Raw genomic sequence first — 18,784 nt, forward strand, 5'->3', positions numbered from 1 at the left:
AAAACTGCAATTCCTTCAAAACATCTTTTTAGCAAGGGCAGAAGAATACAAGAAAATAAACATAGAAGAAAAAAGATGTTAAACTTGGAATTTCATTTGCATTCTTAGTGTCTATGGAGAGACAAACTGTTCAGTTATGAAATCACAGTTTATTTACAACATCATTTGATTTAGTAATATTAGAAAGTTATTAAAAATAAAGAGGAATAATCTTCCATGTTTTCTCAAGTATGAGTGGATACAGGAAGCATCCCATATATTTCTTTTAAGTTTTCTTCATGGGCTTAAATCCCCACAGGTTTCCTCATGCCCAAGTTTCTGTGCACCAGACTAAATTCTTTGAGATGTATGAGTGGCTTTAATTGGTATGTGGTAGAATAAACCAACTGAAAATAATAACATAACTCTATACTATGCATCACAATAGAAAATGGACTTAAAAAGAATGGACTCAAGCAGAACATGCCTTTGTGCACAATATAGGAAAAATATGCAAATGAAACATTTGCTGATTATGGGTATGCTCTTTGGGATGACCTGAATGAATGTAAGCAATTTGTAATATTGCCTTTTTTTTTTTTTTTTTTAAACAGAGGCCTTTACAGAAGGCTGCATCTTGCACCAATTCAAATAAACAGGTGTTTATACAAAAATTAATGTGTAATCAAGCTTCAGAACACCAGTTCTGTGTCACGTAAATATCCTTAAAAATGCAACAGTCGCCATTTCTGTCTTTATTTTCAATACAGGGAGTGTCCTGCAAGTAGTTAGGAAAGGGAACATGGAATATACTGACATGCATCTCAGACATCGTATTTTATTATTTGTGCTTACATGCTCGAATTTTGCTGTGTGCAGCTGTTTATGATATTAGGATTTATTTGCTTTTGTCAGATTGTTTTTCTTGCACAATATTTAAATGTTGTCTGAGTACTTTTACTCACAGAAAAAAAAAAAAATGATTTGTTTGGAAGAGAGGTTCATTTTATCTTTGCCTTGAAGATTTATTGTTGAAGGGGGTGCAGGGTAAGTGACAGTTCAAGTCATAGTATTATGTACTGTGCACAAAGCGAACAGCACTTGGTTGATTTTGCTTCTCTGCCACTTCTCACAGTACTGTGTTATCACTCGGTAGGTGCACCTGTTTGTTCGCTTTGCACTCATAAAAAAGTATTAAATTTTTATTCTCATTAAATCTCAGCACTGTATTTGTAATGTGGTTGTAAGAAGATAACAGTTTTAGGGTGCTCATACAGATGATTATGCTTATAAATTTAGTTGTAACTGCTGTGAAGTCTTTTAGGATCTGTACTTTCATTGGATGTCCATGTTGCATTTAAAGAGAAAGAAGGAACCTCTTTCAGATTTAACCACTGAAACTTCTTTTAAAATCTGCTTATTTTAAGGCGAAGTGAACAGTGCTCTGACACATTGACTATTAAATAGTCTGCTATGTAATAGTGTGAGCAAATGTTATCTCCATCTGTGGTCTTCACTGAATCCTAAATAAGGGAGATATTACATCGAAGAACATTTTGAATATGATGCATTTGCTGTTGTAAAGGCCAAGTTTATGACACTTTTGTATTGCAGTATTAGTATTTGGAAAACATGAAGACTATTCATTCATGTAAATGAGACTGCAGATGAGGAAGGACGAAAGACTGGCAACTCTGTAGTTAAAATAAACATGGATAGAGTGTCCCATAACACATTTCATTTGATATCTTTTCTTTTGAGGATTTTTCTCATGTCTCTGTTCCTTCCCAGTTTTAAATGCTTTGTGACAATAACAAGATAGTCCTTTTTTTTTTTTTTTTTAAATAGAAAAACAACAACAAAAAGCAGATGTATAGGTCCCAATTGTGATGATTTTGGGTACTGGTACATCACAGAGAAACCAGTCCCATGTAAACGCACTGTGCAATTATGCACCCGTGCCAGTGTTCCTGCAAAATCCTTGCAGCTGTCCTTGAATAGCTACTGACCAAGCAGAAACATGTTCATAAAGTGGCACATGAAGGGGCTGACCTGTTTTACTGTAAATATTGAAATATATTTAAAGGGCATTTCCAAAATTGGACCAGCTAACTCCAAAGAATTCCTATTTTCTAATTTTACAACATATTAGTTAGATTAATATTGATGACAGAAACATTGTTACTACGATACTGCAAGGAGCAATCACTAAAATGCTACTGGGATTTTTTTTTCCTTTTTATGCTGTCTGCAGAGGCCAGCTGCTGCAACTCCTAGCACAGAGATGCTTCATAGCTTCAGAAAAACTGGCAGAAACATGGGATGCCCTTTGCACATAGCATCGAGGTGCTGTGGGCAGGCCAGCTCACCTGGCATGATGTGCCCTGCTGCGGTGCTACTGCATGACTGCCACCGTCATGTCTGCTTCTTGCTCTCTTGGTGACAACCTTGAGACAGCCACTTCAGGCAGTGCTGTGCTGCTGGGTTATGGGCCCGCAGTTCATGCTATCAGCAGGCATTTGTCTGCTTGGGCACCTTCACATGGATATTCAGGGATTTCAAATCATTCACTTAAATACTTCGATGAACTAGGCCCATAGTTACAGCTTTCGTTCTTTGCTTTTCTGAAATTCAGTGTGTAATTAATACAAATTTACAAGATGTTTTATCAGTTAATTAAAAATCCAAAATATTGTTTTTCAATTTTTTTCTCCTGTTTACGCTTTTGTTCTGCAAATGGATTCTTGGCTTGGGACCAAATAACTATGTTTTCTATATAATTAAGCACTAAATGTACATATATGAGAAGGACAAAAATGAAAGGAATAGGAGGATAAAATGCAAAGATTTAATTTCTCTAAAATGACTGTCAGTCTTGTAAGTTCATCATTATTATTCTTGATGCATGTTCTTAGCTTTTAAAGAAAATGCCAAGTCTGGTAAGAAACTATTTAAAGACCATAAATTCTTCATTGGGGAATTCTTTTTTGACTTAAACTCCATGTTATTTCTAGGATTTTGAAGGCAATTTATGTACTGGCTAGCAGTGAACAGATTATGGGCAAAAATTATCTCTGCATTACTGTGATCAGAGTGATGAGTATTTTGGTTTTGTCTCCTGTTTGTTTTCTTTGCCATTGACAATTTATTTTTCTGTTGTTTCTTTTCAATTTGAGCTCTCCAGCATGCCTATAAATATTTTGTGGCATCCATTGGGATGTCATGGATTTGTACTGACTTTGGATTACGTTTATTTGTACTTACACTGAATCTGCAGTAAGTCTGTTGAACGTAAACCTTGCAGAGCTTTTCTCCCATTGCTTTTGTTGCATTGCAAAAGATCTTTCTTAAGCTGCTGTCTTCATCCATATGGCTGAAATTTTACACAAATTGAAAAAAAACTACTTCAGAAAATATGGATAGATTATGAGAAGCTTGTGATATTGTATAATTTAAACATTTTCAGAGAAAATATTTTGTTTAACCCACAAGATACTAGCTATTAAAAACATGTGGAGAATAAGAATAATCAGAAATTCTGAACTAAAATGATTCAACAGAACAAAGTACTTTTTTTACTTAACAAGGCCACAGTTATTGAAAACTTAATGCCAGTGCCAAGAGTAATTTTGTTTGTGCAGCTCTTGGTGCCTTGGTCTGGTGTTAATTTAATGTGTAGGGCTACATAGTGAAAGCTGGCCATCATTTCTGCTCTTCTGCATTATTTTGTGCCAGAGATACAGCCCTTTTATCACATGCTATAATCTTTTACATTTGACCGAGCTTTGTTGGATACCGAATATCTCAGACTCATAATGACACAGATTAAGATAATAAACTTTGCCCTACAATGAGTGATACGAAAGTGCATTAGAAAAGGGCTTAAAAGGATGTACTTTACTAAATTCACGTCCTTTACGCCTGCTGTGCCTTAGCAGTGTACAAGCAGGCTCTGAATTACGGGTGGGGGTAAAGTGAACTGCAATGGCCCTGGTGAACGTGTCCATTTATGGCCTACTATCGGGGCCCTTTGGCTCTGCCCCTGGATTTCATTAAGTAACAAAACACTGCCTTGCACGCTTCCTTCTGCCAAGAAAACCGTATTTGGCAAGCTTGTACAAGGTGGGTGTTATTGTCTTTTAAAATCCTTACAACTTCCAGTCTGCAGCTTTTAAAGCAGATCAGTTGTTTCTATACCTGATGTGGTTCAGCTTTGTTATTTGAAAAAATAATTTGGACTTTCTGGGCTTTATTTGCTTTCAGCAAAGGCTATAGTCCAGTTTAAATAATTCAGAACAAGCAGATCAAGCCTGCATTTGTAGCTGAATCTGAGCTATCATCAGGAGCTTTCTAACCTTCACGATCTCCCTAGGAAATCTAAACATCTATGTCCTGTCTTCTTCTGCTGTTTCTTCTGCTTCTTTCTTAAAACAAACAAACAAACCCATGTCATTACTGCTGTTGACAAGGGTCATAGCTAAAGAAAATTTCTACCCTTTTCTTTATTAGGAAGTTATGAACAGAGACTGAAGATGGGTAATGGGGAATAAACTTTTTATCAAAATAAAAGTTCCAGCTAGTTTAGGAAGTAGTTGTAATGTGGGAAGAATTGTTTTTATCTGCTAGTAATTGTGTGAAACAGTGTTGAGAGATGACACTTATTCTGTTAAAACAAGGAACAACCATGTTTGCCTTCCCAGTACTCATTTTAACTAAGTTCAACGACTTTGTTAGCACAAAAGTTTTCAGGCATATCCACAATCAACAAAAGGAGTGTATCTATTATTGCATCTTTCACAGATTTTTTCTAAAATACCATTTGGTAATGTACAGTCAACTGTGATGTTCTTACAAACAGAAATTTAATTTGAAGATTTTTATTGATTAGGAAAGTAAAATTACAGGAACACACAGAAGTAGATATTTCTCTGAAGAGCACTGCGTTTTTTCAACAATCAGCCTGAAGGCCATGGCCATGCTGAATAACCTGACGTTCCGAGTCAAGCAGAAAAATATTTTTTCATTGTCTCTAGACTTCTGGTCTAATGCATAGGAAAACATTTCCAGATAAAGCTCCTGGATTGCGATTCTCTCTTTAAGTGTTTCTTTGGGCTATTCTTATTTGTTTAACACTTGCTCCTATGAGGGAAGGAGTTGAGGAACTAAAGGAACGAAGGGTTTTTATATCTGATGGCACCTTTATGGGTTTATTTCAAAAGCTATTATTCCATTTAAGAAGTAATATAGAATATGTGGATGTTTCATTGTAACTGAAAAGTATGCTCAGATATGTTTAGAAATAGAAATCCTAGGACCTGTACAAATGTGCATGAGTGAGGATTAATGAACACCATTCAATTGATTTGGATAAAAATCAGCTTTTTTTTTTTTTTTTTTTTTTTGTGCAAGCAATATTTTTGCATAAGCAAATATACACACTTGGAGCTCTGTCAGTCCCCAGCAAATTCCAATGTGGTCTTTTGTGAGATTGTAGAGCGCTCTGCCAAATGTACTTTCAGATAAATTGTCTGAGCAAAGTTGTAATCTAAAAATTTCCCAAGAAAGGTTCAACTCATGCAATTTCCTGCCAATTTTGCAAAGTCAATAACGAGGATGAACTAAGTACACTTTGATATCTACCATAAAACATCAAGTAAATAAAAAGACTTTTCATCTCCCTTTTACCATTGTCACAAATGTAAAACCATGCTAAGTGTCACAGAGGTACGCCATGCCAGAGGTTCTCCCCAGCCTGGATTTTCCCGTGCTCTGTTCTGTGCTTTGCTCACCAAGCCATACCTTTCTGTACAGTAGGAAGTACATTTTCACCATATCAATATATCAAAAGTCATCAAATTGTGACACAAAGCATATGTCTAGCTAAAAGAAAAAAATGCATTCGGAAGAACTCAAATCTGTACTGATGCTTCTTTGAAGTGCATAAACCATGACAATAGTAAGCAACATCCAGTGACCCAGAATCTTGTACCAAGCCAGTTTAACATACATTTCATCTATCCTTAATGTTAAGAACTGTTTACAGAAACCGTATTTGGTTAAGTTACTTTTTATTGTCATCAGTAGATAATGTCAGTCAGATGGCTCTGAATCTGCAGAAGGCATTACTTTTACTAAGGCTTCACTGAAATTAAATTTGGAATTTGAATCAATGCCCAGGAATGATGTCAGCTATAGCAGATTAAATTTGCTAAGGTCTTTTCATTTTAAATGTGTTTTTAAAACAAAGCAGACAATTCTTCCAGACTTTGGCCTTTTAATGTTTTAGCCTTTGTTTGAACTGAATAGACCATTATATTTTGGGTTATTGAACATTACATTTTAAATGTATTTTGTAGTGCCTTTGCATACAAAAACGTGGATTTCATAGATGCATATGTTTGAACAATAATTTGTAAGTAGCAAGACATTCAATATTTTATCTGTCTTTTGCATGCTGTCATAATTGTGCTTTTATATTCTGAAGGAACAAGTGAAAGGAAAAGCAGAGAAATAATTACTGATGTGAGGATTGTCTAGTACTTATCTTCAGAAATCAATATACAAAATGATTCTTCAAATATTTAGTACTGAAAACAGTATATAAGACATAGGAAAATGCTTAAATAATTCAATTTTCTGTCTCTGAAAGAATTGTGTATTAGATATGCCTGGCCAGGATTTTGTTTTGTTGTAACAAGATAACTCTGCTTTTGTTCCACCCGGTGATATGCTTATGAGCTGAAGCCTGAAAATTGCTAGCCTTTTTATTTTTATCTGATGTTACATTAATAGCAGCTGTCATTATTATTTATATCTTAATGTTATAATTGAATCAATGGCATCCTGCAGCAATGAATCCTGTAGGTAAATTATATAGTCTATATCCTGCTATTGAAGAGAATGTGAAGTGTGCAGATTTCAAGTACTTTAAAAGAACTTTTAATTAATTGGAAATAAAAAGTGCCAGCTTGCAGCAGTGCAGAGCACAGCTTTTGCCAATGCAGCTTTATCCACATTGGCACTGCTTTGCTCCATCTTAGACTCCCAGAACCCCAGTTTTATTTGATAGGGACCACTGCAGGTCAAGCAGTCAAAGCCTGGATCAAGGTACTTGGGGGCTTGTCTAGTCCAGCCTGGAACTCCTCCTAGGATGGAGCTTCCACAGCCCCACTTCCAGCTTTCAACCACCCTCATGGTGAAAATTCTTTTCAAAATATTGGAATTTCTCATTTTCCCCCTAACACCATAATTCTTCATTTCTTCTTTTTGCCTCCTTTCTGTCGATGTGCACCTCTGAGAAGAGTCTAGCTCCACCTCTGTCTGTTTCCTTTGACTGGGGAGCTGTAAGCAACAATAAGGTCTCCCTTAAGACTTCTTTTCTCCAGGCTGAACTGGCTCAGTTCTCTCGGCCTCTCCTCATACATCATGTGCTCCAGAGCCCTGGTGGTACTTTGCTGGATTTATGTAAGTATGTCAATGTTTTTCGTGTTCCAAAGAACCCAAACTTGGACATCATTCTCCAGGTGTTGTCTGACAAATGTCAGCTAAGGGCTCAGCAACTGTGAAAAGGCATGGGAAACATTTGTGATTCTTAGGAGGAGAACCGACAACAACCCAAAAATGATATGCTATTCTGTAAATCCGCGTCATTCTCACATATTAATTTTTGTATAAATAGCATGAAACTGTGAGTGGGATGGAGAATGTGAACAGGAAATAATTATCTAATGTTCTTCTAATGGAAGAATTTAGGGATAGCATGTATAGCATGTGTTACACTTAAAACATACACATGACAATGTATTTTCTGTAATGTGTTACTGAAGTGTAGAGCAAAATTGCCCCAGGATGTTGTAGAAAGTAATGAATAAATGATTTCAAGAAAGCTTTAAGGGAATTCATATGGAAAGAATGGAAAGAATCTAGCCAGAGCCAGGAGATGTGCTATCAAATGCAATTCCTGGCTCAAAAAGTCCCTTGTTTGGGAAGGTGCTGGAGAAGGCTCATTTTATGCTTAGTTAATTTGTTCCCTAGCTATGTAACATTGGCTGTTTCTGCAGATAGGATATTGGCCCGCAATAATCAAATCAAAGGTCTTGATAGCCCTGATATTGCAGAAAAGGGGCTGTTTTATTGAATGGAAGGAAGATATTATTAAGGCTGTATCAAGCATTTGAGTAGTCACAGTAATATTCTGGCTTGTTCTTCAGGTCCATCTTGAGTCATGACCATTTAGTGTAAATGTGCAACAATTTTAGAGTTACAGCTCAAATCATGTTTTTATTAAAAGTGTCAGATTAATAACCGGTGCATTTTCTTTCTGTTTTTGTATGTCAAAATGTAATATCTTTACTTAAAAATAGGATCACAGGAAATATTTCCTGTTGTGTAAAATTCCTGCCCCAGCCCATGCAAAGGATTGTGCCACTGGGTGGCCTCTGGCTTTGCAGATGCACTTCACCATTTGCATCGGTGCTGACATAGGCAGCAGCCACACAAAGAAAAGTTCTCCAGGCAGGAAGACCTCAGTGGGATCTGAATCAGGTCTTATCACAGGCAGGAAGACCTCAGTGGGATCTGAATCAGGTCTTATCCACACAGAGGAACTGTCTGAGTTATACGGTCACTTTCTCGAGCAAAATCCCAAAGCAGAACACCTCAGTTTACAGGTTTGTTAAAATGAGTATGGTCTCACCAAAGTTTTGCTGTTTTTTATTTTATTTATTTTATTTTATTTTATTTTATTTTATTTTATTTTATTTTATTTTATTTTATTTTATTTTATTTTATTTTATTTTATTTTATTTTATTTCATTTTATTTCTTACATGTCCACTCAGGCTATTGCTTTTAAATCAGAAAAGGCTTATTGTCCAGCTTTTACTTATCTTTTATTAAAAGTCACATACATAATCTGATGGATGAGCCCATCAGTGTTGGAAGCTATCAAACATATGATACTTTGGCTAACCAATAGGTATAAAAACCCAACACCCCCTCCCCCTTTTTGCATGAATTTCTTTTTTCTGATGACCATTTAAGTTACTTCCCAGAAAACAGCTGTGGCACCACAGAAAATAGAACTGTTTGAGAGCTCAGCTGGGGTGCTCAGGCTGATTGGAGAATGGAGATACTTTAACAAACACTGAAAATTGTTTTGGTCATGTAAGAGTGACAAATGTACCATTTTGTGAGAGATTTAAGAACTCCTTTTTTTTTTTTTGGTTTATCAAAAAAATAACGTGATTGGAAAATGATCTGTAGGTATGAACAAGAGTTAGCAGTGTGCTGCAGAGAGGATGTGTAAGGCAAAGAAGGAAAATGGAAAAAAGATGCTATTATTGGAAGCTGAAGCTAAAGCAGCTGGAAATCAGGGACAAGTTATTTTTTTATTCTTATTATTTTTTAAAGAACAATTAAACATGAACAATTCAGAAACAAGTTGGGTTCTTTCTTACAATTATATATTACTCTAAGCATTAAAATAAAAAAATGTCTTTTGTAAAGATACACTTCAACAATACTATTGCTCTTGAAAGTGATGTGGAATTAGTCAAACTGGTGTGCTAATCTGTGTGCAGCACTGCATCTGGCTGGATGAAGCAATACACTTTTCAGATCAAAAAGCATGCATTTATACTCAGTGCTATCCACAGATATTTTCTGAATAGTCAGAAACAGAAATATTTTCATTTTGAGTGAAGTACAGACTGCTATTTGTTGCTGAAGAGTTTCTAGAATTGATAGCATGGATATTTTGAGGACACCCTCTCTCTTTATAAGAAAATGACTGCATTCCATTAACAGAACAGAAAATTTGATTTTACCAGTCTTAAGAATTCTCCTGCAAGTAGCTGAGCATTCGTGAGCTTATAATGTGCTTTCCTGTTGCTTCTCTGTGGGATCCTCCACTCTCTTCTGTTTTTATAGGGTATTTTTGAATATCTCAACCCAAGCTAATTGAAACACGTATTTTAAAAATCAAGCTTAAAAAATGGAAGTAAGGAAGATACAAGGGACCATCTACATTTCTGATTTCACATTTTTGTCTGTTCTCTTCTCAAGCTTTAGAGAGAAAGATTCCATTGTCAGCCTGGGTATTCAGCTCCAGTGTTTTTCATAGCTGGGGAGTGCTTCTTTACTTCTAGCCTAAACTTGTTGCTTGGTGCTTGTTGCAAATTAATCTGATTACTGTTTCTGCCACCCAATTAAATATTGAGAAACATTGATTATTTTTGGTTTGTTTTTTAGTATTGACATACAATATATATATAAAAGCATTATATCTTGCCAAACTACTCAATACAGTTACTGTATCATTTCTTTATGCTAACTTTATTCTTTACTTACATTCATCTATACTCATGCAATTCTTTATTCTTATCCACATCTGGACTTACTGAAATTTGCACGCACACAGTAATAAAGTTTGGTGCCTAAAACTGGATAGAAGAGTTCACCTGAGGTTTCCTAAACACTTCCTGTATTTTGCATTTTCTTGCTTATAATCTGAAATTTGCACTTTTTATTTTTTATTTTATTTTATTTTATTTTATTTTATTTTATTTTATTTTATTTTATTTTATTTTATTTTATTTTTTGTGGCAGTTAGACTTCAGGGACTTAATAAGGAGCAGGGAAACTCTAACCTGCTAAGGTAGCTGTCAGATCAAGCAGAAATTTTTCAGCTCTTTTCCCATCTGTAAGCTGATAAATCCATGTTTGGTTTATGCTCAGTCTGTGATCTAATTCAAGGACAACTGCCTCACTGTTTTATTAAATATTTTTTTACATTTTTGAATGCAGCAGCAGGGTGAGTTCACTCCTGCAGCTGCCACAGCTTGACACAGGTTCCATTTGAATTAACTTCCAGGCTTTTTTTTTTTTTTCCTTTCTTATTGGTAAGAGGTTCACAACTGTTTACATGTGGTAAAAATGCTCAGAAATAACACTGGTGGAGATTAATACCAGCAGGAAGCACATTCAAGGAAGTGGCAACTTAAATTCTAATGATAAATAAATGAGCAAAGGGAAGCAAAATAAGGCAGCCCAAAGAGGATCCTGATGAGCTCAGCTTTATAGGGCTTACTCTTTTACACTCCTTTTAGTAAATCTCTATCACAAGTACGACTTCACCAGCCATATCAAAGTACAGTCATGGGTGTTTGTAGCTATATGAAGGCAGTGGGTAAGACAAGAGGTGCAGTGGTGGCTTACAGTTCCCACCCCACCTGCAGCCCTACCTGTGGCTGTAGGATAACACCAGGTGCAAAGACATTTCAGTGAAAACAGACAGTTGTGGAGGAGCTACAGCTATTCCTACATATATACAAAGCTCTTTTGATTTTACATCTTCTGTAGGATGTATATACTTGTTGCTAATGTACTGGTCCACCAGTAATGCCTTTGCAATTCAGCATTGTTCAGTCGATCCCCTGGCCTCAGGTTTCAACCTGTAAATGTGAGTAGCTTTACTGGCCCCCACTAACAGGCAGTCTTTCTACAGATGTTTAATATCCAATTGTTCAAAGGTCGATAAAATATGAATTAATAAAGTAGATAATTAATTTATACTTTTAGAATCTGTCATTCTAAAGAAGTCCAATATTTAAGAAAGAAACAGTTTATTTTAAAACTCATTATGTTAGTTATGGCTTTGATTTGAATTAACATATTTCTCTTATATTTTGTTTGGAAAATATATTCAAGGACATTTATTCCAAATCATGGGTTGATATGAAAAACTTGACAGAGGGATGTTTTGCCAGCACAACTTTAAAACTTCCCTAAACTTTATCTTTACACTTTGGTTGAACTTGCCTGTTCCAGTGATATTAAACACAGTTAAGTGATACTAAACATCTGACTGTCAGCAGAGGTTTGCTCTTCTCATTAATCTTGTTGCATGCTAGACTGTTGAACTAAGTTTTAAATGTGCTGCCAGTTTTTACCATCAGTTGAATACTCCAATCATCTTTTAAGATGTTTATAAGCCAAAAGCTGGATTCCATCTTGCTGGAATTAAGGTTAAAATGCACAATATGTTAACAAAAGACCCTTCTGAATTCAGCAAGGATTTCAAGTAATGTAGCAAGTCCCTGAAGTGCAGAGGTTCTGAACAGACTAATTTTGAATCAGATAATATTGTGCATACCCCAACACTGTCATGTCAAGTACTTAATAATATTCAATTCTCTTTCATACTGACTTTTAGAGATTATTAATTTTATACAGATGGAATTCTTTGAAACTAGAAGCTGTGAAAATTAAGGTTGAATTTGTTCATTTTCTTAGGTATCTTACATATCTGTTGTAGGTTTTTTACTATAAAACATATTATCCAGGTCAAGTTGAAGGATGTAGGGAATATGTTCTTGGCTCTTTGCTAGGTACTCTTTATATATTTATTTTTGTACCATGTGTATACAGTACCAATGACTCCATCTCTTGCTAATTGAAGCAAATGGCATTTTGCAAAGGTTTTATGAAAAATTCCTTCTTAATAAATCAAGGAATAAAACTACTGATTCTACAGATACATTTTTTTAACTTTAAAATTATTCAAAAATATTTTTCTACATCACAAGAACCATTTTTGTATTGAATAAAATACAAATATGTATTACTTATGTATTATTATATGTATTACATTATTACATTATTATGTAATATTACAGTATTATATGTATACATATGTATTACAAATATGTATTGCTTATGTATTACTTATGTCTTTGAATAAAGACATAAGAAATACCATACTTCTCTCACTTAGTATTCTGTTCCCGATGATGGTCAGGAGAAAATACTTAGAAAAGGAATATAACAAAAAGACTGTATATAAAGTAATCCTTCTGTACTATGCTTTTTTACCTTATGATATTCCACAGCTTGTAGACATCTTAAGCTGGAGGTTGCATCTGAACCATTTTGTTAAACAACACTCGTTGGACTTGCACTGGATGTGTTACCTAGTCCTTTTTGAATTAATTTATACTTTTGGTCTTCTGTAATGTATAGTTCCACACTTAATAATGCAGCTCTGTTAACAGTAGAATCCCTATGTTGCATTTGTACTTTGAGATAAAGAGAGGTTTTTCTTCTCTGCTGGCATCTGTTCCGTTATAGTCTTTTATAAATATCAAGAGACATTTTCTTGTTGCTATGGTCCTTGTGGAAGTAATATATAGCTGAAGGGAACAATTTTCTTATTTTCGTTGTTGAGTTGTTCAAAATGGATGCTTGAAATAACCTCTTTAGATAGTAGTTAGCTAAGACAACTTCACTCCATGCTGTATTTGTCTACACACTTACTGCACCATGGACTAGTTATTTTCTTTGCCTCTGATTTAGTTCTGTGGGATAAACTTGAAGATGCTTTGTCAAATCTGGTTTGCCTTCTTCCTTTTGCCTTTTATTCTTTTCTCTCTTTCTCCAGCTGTATGCCCATACCAATAACTTAGCAGTTCATTTTCCACAGTCAACCACAGCTTTTGTATTGAAGTGACTTCTACCTTACCATTACCTCTTCCATGCATGGTTATCAGAGTTATAATGGCTTCATGAATACTCCTAAAGAAGAAATCAAAAATGTAGGAAGTGTGATAAAACAGTGTGCTCTGATAGGAGCACATCTAACTCAGGACATTAGTGTTTATTCTACAGCTGTTTGCTCTACACTATGGTGGTGGGCAGTCTTGCCCTTTTTGCCATTTAAAAGTAGCAATCTCATGTTATTATGGAGAACACCATTATCCTTCTGATTCTCTGTTGCAATTTAATTCCTGTGTCTTATTTCATCAGCACTGCCAGTTCCAGAATGTTTTTTTTTTCTTCTCCAAAAATCAGCATATTAGTTTTGCAGCCAAACTGCTTCTTGAGGAATTCCTAAAGGTTGATTTTTGTTTCATGAATGTTCCTCATGTACATGAATGTACCTTGACTTCAGCCATTGCTATTAAAAAACAGTTTGCCAATTCTTTGTAAAAAAAGCAGTTAAAAGCCACAAAGCCCTAGAAAAACAATAACCTCTATTTTCTTAGGTTGTGCTGATTGCCCATCACTGTATGAGCTACACGCAATTGCTATAGTTTCTATGTTGAGAAACTTTAATCTGGCCTTCAGTGGTTTTCTATAACCACATTTTGAACAAAGTAACCACAGCCTCTCACTTTCTTTCTAAAGAATTACAATGAACTACTGAAAAGTTATAATGGAATCATAGCAAGGAAGACCTCAGAACTATTCTGTACTTTCCATTCAGTTTCACTCAGGCATCCCATTTGATTCCTGTTATTTTTCAGCTTAACTTTACTAGTAAATTTCTGCTGATCAGTTCCCACATGCCTGGAGATGTTGCATGTAACTGCGAACTGAGCATCTACCTTACAAAGCAGGTCAAGGCCATCCTTTTTATCGCTTTGCCTTGCAAAACTCTCCTGCTTCATTTCATTCATTGACTTGTAGCACACTTTCCACTGAACATTTGATTTCCTCTGGATTGCCAACTATCTTTCTTTGTTTCCAGCACTTTTCAGTGGGATCTTCTCAAACTCTTTCCAAGTCCACTTATTAAAAATAGCCTTTGTTTTATTTTTCTATTTCTTGCTCCCGGTGATACAAGACCTTTATCCTTTGTAGTTCTTTTTGTTTGGATTATCTGTAGCACACCTCTCATCTCTGCAATTATTATATATTTTTTTCCATCTCCCAGAATATTTACTATTTGGCTCAGTAAAGTAAATGAATGATTCTTTAAAGTAAATGGAAGAAAAGGCCATATTCAAAGCAAACTTTATAAAAGGTGTGCCTACCTAAGGTACCTGGGCATTCTGTTGACTGCTGTGAGGTCGTAGATGACATTAATGCAGATTTGAGACATCTGCTGTAATTAACCCAAGTTCACTTGGTGCTGAACCTGTCTGTGACTGCTCACACAGTAATGACAGAATTTTGGAGCTGGTGACCTCTAGTAAGGGGCAGTATTGAATGAACAGATGTGACAAGGTCTTAATATGTCATACCTAGATTTGCAAATAGGTATCTGTTTGTACCTTGAGGGTTTACCAGCTAATTTGATTGCAAGCTTTCATAGGTATTTGCTTTCATTTTTAATTGCCTAAAAGCTTTGATAAATCTGACTCAAAGTTCTTAACTAGTATGGGATAACATGCACATAGCAAGCAAATGGAAGATAATTCTTCTCTTTGCTATACTTAAAGCTTGCTAGTTGCAAGACACAAGATTGAACATATGTACATTAGTGATTACATGGAGAAACCCCAAATAGAGTAAATCAGACGTAGGAAAACATACTAAAATAAATATATTAAAGGGAAAATACTCCTTGCTGATTCTCCTTTTTAGGTCATCTAATTACTGTTAACAGTTATCAACCTGTACCAATCCCAGCTCTTTTATCTACTTAACTGAGTCAATGCCAATGCACTGTGTAGGCTGTGTGTGTAAGTCTCTCAAGTTGCAGTCCATCAGTTACATAAGGCTGATAATGTTATTAATGTATTCTATGGAGAGTCTGAAAATCCAGCATTGCTGTAACATCGGTACTTTGCCATTGCAAGATTGCTGGAGACCTGTGTATTTAAATCAAGTCCTTGAACTTTAATAAGAGTAGATACTGCTTCTTGCTTTACTATGCTTCTTACTGGTTAATAATGAACACAGATGGGCATCTCAGGCAAGCTAGGAACTCCGTTCATGAGGGGACTGTAGCACAAATACAGGGTTAGCCAGGGCAGAAGCAGGCAAACAGAACAAGAAAAGGAAAAGGCCAGAGAAAATCTATCTGAGATAATTTATCATCTCAGGTGCAACCTTTCTCATTGTTCTGACTTCCTTAAAATAACTGCTTCTTGTTTAGTATTCTAGATCACCTTTACACCGCTTTGTACAAGAAGGGCACAGGTGTATTTCTGAGCAAGTCAGGTCAGCTGCAATTCCTTCCCTGGTCCCCCTGTTGTTGCTTATGGACTGTAATTTCTGGTTGCCCTCTACTCCAGCAGCAAGTTCCTGCCCTTTCTGCCCCACATCAGCTGGTGCATCTGTGGGGAGCTAATGCTGCTTCGGCTCAGCTGCTGCCTACTCTCCTGCAGGGGAGGAGATGCATGGGGCTCTGCTGCTGCCTTCTCTGAGGCTTGCCCACAGGAGCTGAAGGGATGAAAGCCTTTCCTTTCCCAGTGCCTCCATGAGAGTTTCTTTGTTTACATTTCCAAGATAGCAGCGTATCTTTAAAAAAAATATTGTATTTATTATTATTATTATTTATTACTATTATTATTTTAATTTAATGGTTGGTTTCTCTCTCTTTAGGGGTGTGCAGAACATTTGCTTGGGCTACCTCCTGGTTTTTTTAATGCCTTATCTATCCCTTTTTATGTGTTTCCTTCTGCTTCTTTCATTTTTGAAGACAAGATTTTATCCTCCAATGTCATCTCTGGTGGTTTGCTATATCAGTATAAGCCTTCAGCGAGGAGGCTACTTTATCTGTCCTTTGGCTAAGCCTTGCCAGGTGTTTCTGCTGTAGGAATTCCTGTTGTTTTAGCAGCGTGGGCCCACAAGGAGTGAAGCTGTTCCTGTTTTTCTTTGCGGAGTTCCAGTGAAATCAACAGGTGTATCTCCACTCACAGTGGTATTGTTTGGGCAGCTTGTTCTTCCCAGAAGGATACTACCTGCTGATAATAGTTCTCTCCAGTAAATCAAAACAGTGTATTTTCAACTACGTATTTTCTTGTGAGGGGGAGGGAACAGCTTACACGCACTATTTTCTTTTTTCGTTGTAAAATTGGACGACAAGAGCAGGGAATACTTTATGAGAAAAAATAGGCCCTTAAAATTCCCTCTGTCCTTGGAGGTTTATGTGGTTTCTATAAATACTTCTGTTCTTTGCATTGCTTCAGAGGTCTGGAAGTTACGAGGCAAGGAAGAGCCCAGATCAGTGTGAGAGTTCTCATCAGTTATTCTTTGGAGGGATATTTATACTTTTTCTTGCAAACTTTAGTAGGACTCCATGCACAACAGGAGTGGAAAGTTTGGAAGCTTCTAAGTGGTTCCTCAGTGAAGTTTCAAAAATACTATTGCCTTTAACCAAATAAATGCTTTGCAGTTTCTGAAACAAAAAATTATGGTGTGTGTTTTTTTTTTTTTTAATTTCTTCACTGTTGTCTAATGGTGCTCTTTGAAAATTATAAGAGATGTTGCTCATCCAATGACTGTTTTTTGGACATTGCTAGTGAAGAACGTGGGACTGACTATTATTGGTCTGAGTCAGGAATAAGTCTCTGAAAGTCAGTGAAATAACACCAGTTTAAAACTGTGTATGCATTAAAAGCAGAGAAGTAAATGAAATGTACTATTTAATTATCCACCTGAAATCAATGTGTAACAGATGCATCTCAAATTGGTTTATAACTCCCATAGGGGATATTTTATATCTTAAGCAGAAAAAAAAGTTTCCTGGAGAAAGAAATCAGATTAAAAGATTCTGAGGAGCATTGGGATTGTTTCAAATCAGTGAGCCTCTTCTATATTTTTCTGCAAGATCCTGAATACTTAACGATATTACCCATTTCTGCCAATTGCATCAGATGGGAATCTATCATCGGTGTGTGACATCATTGTTACAGATTTGTTATACCTTTGTAACAATGAACACAGATAAAACTGTCCAATTAAAGCCATACTGAGGTATGCATCTGCTACCTTATGCTCCTTCCAGTCAGCATCTTGAAGACCCTTGCCCTCAGAGGTCCAGCCCAGCCCAGTGGCTGGCTGCGATGACAGCAGCTGGCGAAGCTCCGGCACGGTTACTGCCACTTGGCACACGCCTCTTGCCTGGCTTCTGGTGCAGCTCTCGCTCTGATTGAAACAAACACAGTCACTGAGAGAAGTCTGCGGTATATTTGATTATTTGGCTGCTGCTTGAGAAACAAAGATTGTTGCTGATTCACCGAGTGAGACAGGTGCTATTTACAAAGTACAGGGGGTGCATTGCTAACTTGGGTCTGTGCTGAGCAGGCGAGGAAATCCTCCCCTTCGCCCTCTCCAAAACCCAGCCTTGGCTGTACAACCGGGTGCTTAGGTCTGCACTTGAAAGACAGCGCTGGCAACATGCTGTGCGGCTGGTGTACCTTTTAGTCCTCAACCCTTGTGCTGTTTACGTGCACCTAATTGTCTTGCTGGCAGACACGCAGAGTTCAGCATCAGATTTTGACACGGGCATGCTGCTATCCCAAAGGATTTGCTGAGCAGGCTGTCTTGCAGCTGCTGCATTTCCCACCAGTTAAATTGACAGCTACCTACTGTGTGGAGTTGCTAGGAGAAGGTGAACAGTCATCATTACAGCATACTCCTTCAATAACAACCTGTAGAGCTCTCTGATTTCTCTTCTGCAGGGATTTATACTTGTCTTCACTGTCGACTTAGCATTTGTTCGGTCTTTTTCTTCTCAAGAGGCTGGTAGATATTTATTCCTTAAGAATCAATTCAGGATCAACTAAAGAGAAGAAAGTGCTGGCATTTGAACACGTGCTCTTTGTAGGGTGATGTGGCTGATACTGGCTCCTACCATCTGCTTTTCTATTGCAGCCTGTTTCTCCAACCTGCAGAGCAGAAGCCAGCCTTTCTTTCCTTCTGGATCGTTAAAACCATTCACATTTATCCTGCATGGCAATGAATTATAGTCCATTTCAAGGAATCTTTTGTGCTTCTGTGCATATCCCTACAGCAGACAAAGTGCATGAGGAAGGAGCTTGTGCAGCCAGTCAGTAGTGTAGTAGCTGGCTCACACG

At 36.6% G+C, this 18,784-nt stretch overlaps 1 protein-coding gene and 1 long non-coding RNA gene across 5 annotated transcripts in view; one reads left to right on the forward strand and one right to left on the reverse strand.

Annotated features, from left to right (window-relative positions):
- Window positions 1–18,784, forward strand: part of PDE1A (phosphodiesterase 1A) — a 183,596-nt gene that overhangs the window by 10,943 nt on the left and 153,869 nt on the right. The gene's annotated exons all lie outside the window — the stretch shown is intronic.
- The window catches only part of LOC125182504 (uncharacterized), a 28,805-nt gene continuing 22,766 nt past the window's right edge, over window positions 12,746–18,784 (reverse strand). The window contains exon 3 of the long non-coding RNA XR_007162443.2: window positions 12,746–17,852. This is a non-coding gene — a long non-coding RNA (uncharacterized lncRNA). The remainder of the gene's footprint in view (window positions 17,853–18,784) is intronic.

This window comes from Anser cygnoides, chromosome 6 (genome assembly GCF_040182565.1).
Source record: "Anser cygnoides isolate HZ-2024a breed goose chromosome 6, Taihu_goose_T2T_genome, whole genome shotgun sequence".
Lineage (NCBI taxonomy): Eukaryota > Metazoa > Chordata > Aves > Anseriformes > Anatidae > Anser > Anser cygnoides.